Source organism: Psammomys obesus, unplaced genomic scaffold (genome assembly GCF_907164565.1).
Source record: "Psammomys obesus unplaced genomic scaffold, mPsaObe1.curated_primary_1811, whole genome shotgun sequence".
In the NCBI taxonomy this organism is placed as follows: domain Eukaryota; kingdom Metazoa; phylum Chordata; class Mammalia; order Rodentia; family Muridae; genus Psammomys; species Psammomys obesus.
In genome coordinates, this window is record NW_026592403.1 from 3153634 (window position 1) to 3157950 (window position 4317).

General features: G+C 38.5%; 1 non-coding gene across 1 annotated transcript; it reads right to left on the minus strand.

Moving 5' to 3' along the window:
- Window positions 1–2367: 2367 nt before the first annotated feature.
- LOC129681311 (small nucleolar RNA SNORA73 family) lies at window positions 2368–2579 on the minus strand. The gene has a single exon (XR_008720831.1). It is a non-coding gene; the product is annotated as a small nucleolar RNA SNORA73 family (small nucleolar RNA).
- Between the last annotated feature and the right edge of the window lie 1738 nt (window positions 2580–4317).

Below are 4317 nucleotides of genomic sequence, written 5' to 3' on the forward strand. Positions count from 1 at the left end.
GATAAGTGACATGCCCGAAGGTGGCACAGCAGGGCAGTTCATTATCTGGATTTGATATACAGTACCAGCAGTAAGGACAGTCAACTTTCAAAATGCATCATTGATTAACCCCAAAGTCCTGTGACATCTCCACGTTATGCTTCTATTTTCTTATCATCAAATTTTGGATGAAGATATGAACCACATGCAGTTTTGACTTTTGGAATATTTGGACAAATTAATGTTTAAAAATCTCAAAACAGGCCATTTAATGGCTAAATTTATAGACGTGTTAGAGAATGTAGTCTAATGATGTTTGACTCTGACTCGTTCATTTGTCTTAGTAAAGTTGCAGCAACTGTTTATCTCCTCCCTCTTACCTCTCTGTCCTTATACATTTATAAATATACGGAGCTATCTACCATCCATCCATCTACCCATTCATCCATACATTCACTACCTATCTATCATCTGTTTATATCTATGTTGAGTAGTGTATATTTCCTAGTTGTTTTTGGATGTTGAGTGTGGAGTCTCATCATGCATACCCAATCAGTGTCTTCCTACTGTCCTGTTCCTAGAGCCTTTTTCTGCCTCTTGCTGAAATGTTCTGCTGCTACTTGACTAAATGCAATTTCAGCAAACAAAGCCCATTTTCAATTCACAACAGGAATCTTCTATGTATAAAAGATAAGCCCGTGTTCTCAACAATTCAAAGTGCAATTCAATAAAATTGCTATGAGAAGTGTTTAATGCACAGATGTTGCTCAAACACAATAATAATTAGACTTATTTGACATGCCAGGAAAAGCTTTCTGAAAGATGGTTATTTTGACAGATAAATTAGTGTATATATTCCTTTAAGAGTTCTTCAGAGAAACGGAATGAGAAGGGCATATATCGAAGGTATATAAGAGGAGATTTGTGGTAAGAATTGGCTAACGATTGTGGCTCATGGTATTGTCTGACAGATTCAGATTCAGGAAGAAGTGAAGTATTTTAGTCCACAGCATTGAAAACCAGGAGGGCCAATGTGAAAGTGTGGACGTTTAGTACAACAGGTCATCCTGTCTCTCCCTTTTGAGATACTTAGATCTTTAATGTAGTTAATGATGCCCACCCACATGGATAAGGGAAGATTTTCACTTAGCCAAACAATTCAAAGAGCAATTTTCCCTATAAACATGATTTTCAATAGAGTTGAAATGCCTTTTTGCCAGCTATTTGGGCTTTCCTTATCCCAGGCATGTAGACGCATAAAACTAACCATCACAAACAGAGCTGCAGATCCATGACACTTTAACTAGGAAGAGCACTAATTAGAAATAGAGTGAGATGCACACAATGAAGAGTGTTTGGGAGAGTCTAGGTGATTCTTTGAGAAAATAGGAGCCAAGAATCAGGATATCAGCAGTTGATATCCCAGAAGCTTGTGCTTCTGCATAAATAGCAAGAATTTACAATGATGATATATGCGTTTCTGTAAGGACTTTAACAATAGATTTGCTTTTGTTCCCGACACTGTAGAGGACCAGAGTACAGGTAAGGTGTAACTAGATAAGAGTTAACCAATGGCATAATGAATAGCCAGGCAGGGGATGGCACAGTGAAGAGCCAGGAGAGCGATGGAACAGTGAAGACCCCAGGAGATGATGGAACAATGAAAAGCAAGGGAAGTGGTAGAAGAGTGTAGAGCCAGGAATATCTAGAGGCAAGATCATCAGACAGTAAATAAAGAAGATAATGATTTCAAGAATATAAATTAGGGAGACATCAAGAAATGAACAAACTAGATAGGTCGCACTAAGTCATAGATGTTTGGTTATAGAGTCCATGTGGTCAGCAGTCCCCTAGGCTAGAGATAGGCAGCAGTAAGAGCAGATTGGGAGGGAATAGGGAAGAGAAAGGATGTGTATGACTTCACTCACTGGCATGGAAAGCATGGCATGAAATACATGGAAGAAATGATTCTTCCACATGATTCAACATTCCCTTGTGGTGAGAGATTTATGCAAATATCTCCTGAGTAATTCCTTGTTTTCTAATCACACAATTACCAGACCATTTCAAAGTGGGGATTGTATAGCAACTGTCAAATCAGTTGTTCATTCACATCTATTGTTGTTTTATGGTGAAATCAGAATATTTTTAACTTCAAAGCTTCAATGACTGTCTTTAAGGAATCTAGCCAAAGGCTTTTAGAATTGTTAAAAATTGTAAGCTCAAGTTGGCTACTAATCACCTATTACTGTGAGGACTTGACTTAAAAGTATGGGCTGTGCTTACTCTACTGAGACATCAGAGCTCTTCATTTTATTTATTTATCTATTTATCTATCTATCTATCTATCTATCTATCTATCTATCTATCTATTTATTTATTTTAGATTTATGTTTCCTGCATGGTTTGTCTCCTCAGTCACTGTCCACAGGACTCTGAGAAGCTGTAGGAATATGCAGGTGTGAACTCGAAGCCCAGCTTCATCTCCAATGTTGTGGAAAGGGACTGTACATCACCGGGCCACACCCTATGTTCCCATAGGCCACTAGGACAGAGCCCAGGGAGAGTGAAGAGCTCTTCATTTTTGAACAGCACATCAGTTTATAGATATGAATTCCTCTTGTCTGTTCAACACTGTGGCAAGTCAAAAGAGAAAAAAAAGACAACAACAGACACATGCTGGGCTTAGTGAGTGAATAATGCATGCCAATGGATAGGATGTGCACATAAGATTATCAGTAGCCCTATAAACTAAGCCCCTGTCCCAAGAGTCAAAAGAATGTGCACTTTGGATTCAGAGAAACAAAAGTCCTTGCTCCTAAACATACACAGAAAGAGGAGTGTTGTGTGATACACCATTCCCGGGGACACCCAACACATGTCTACCCCATATAGGGAGCCCATTGAGGACCATAGTATGGATACCACCAAGGTCCAACTTGGAGTTATATTGGAGTCAAGATCTGAATCATGACAATACCAGGCCATTTTTATTACTGTTGATCTATAGAACAGCCTGAGATCAGCTTTGGAGATACTTCGAGAAGATCTTTTATTTTCCAGGGTTGTTTTAACAACTCTGGGTCTTTTGTTTTTTCATATGAAATTAAGAATTGTTCTTTCTGCAAGTTCTGGTGGATCAATGGAATCAAATAAAAAACCCACACATCTACAAACACTTGATTTTAGACAAAGAAGCCAAAAACCATACATTCAAAAAAGATAGCATCATCAACAAATGGTACTGATCTAACTGGATGTCTATATGTAGAAAAGTACAAATAGATCCATATTTATCACCCTGCACAAAACTAAAGTCAAAGTGGGTCAAAGACTTCAACATAAAACTAGACACACTAAACCAGTTAAAAGAAAAATTTGGGAAGAGCCTTGAACTCCTTGGCACAGAAGACAGCTTTCTGAACAGAACACTAACAGCACAGCTCTAAGATTAACAATCAGAGTGAATGGAATTTTATGTAAGAAGTGGGAAATAGTAAGATCTGGAGAGGACAGGAACTCCACAAGGAGAGCAACAGAACAAGAAAATTTGAACACGGGGAACTTCCCAGAGATTCATACTCTAACCAAGGACTATCCATAGAGATAACCTAGAACCCTGACAATGCAGCCACTTCTGATGAGAACTGATAGACTAAGATCAGAAAGAAGGAGAGGAGGATCTCCCCTATCAGTGGACTTGGGAAGGGGCATGCATGCAGAAAGGGGGAGAGGGTGGGACAGGGAGGGGAGAAAGGAGGGGCTTATGGGGGGATACAAATTGAATAAAGTGTAATTAATAAAAGTTAAATAAAAAAATTAAAAAAAGATTAACAATCACTAAACGGTACCTCATGAAGCTGAAAAGCTTCTATAAAGCAAAGGATACTTCCAATAGAACAAAATGATAACCTACAGACTGTGAAAGGATCTTTATTAACCCTATATTTGACAAAGGGCTAATATACAAAATATATAAAGAAATCAAGAAGGTAAATGCCAACAAACCCAGTAATCCAATTTAAAAATGTTGTACAGAGCTAAACAGAGAATTCTCAATAGAGGAATATGGAATGTAGAGAAACACTTATAGAAATGCTCAGTGTCCTTAGTCATCAGGGAAATGCAAATCAAAATGACCCTGAGATTTCACCTGACACCCACCAGAATGGCTAATATCAAAACCTCAAGTGACAACACATGCTGGAGAGGATGTTGAGAAAGGGGAACCCTCTTCCAAAGCTGGTGGCAATGCAACCTTGTTCAACTACTTGGGAAATCAATCTCGCACTTTCTCATACTATAAGGAATAGTGCTACCTCAAGATCCAGCTATACC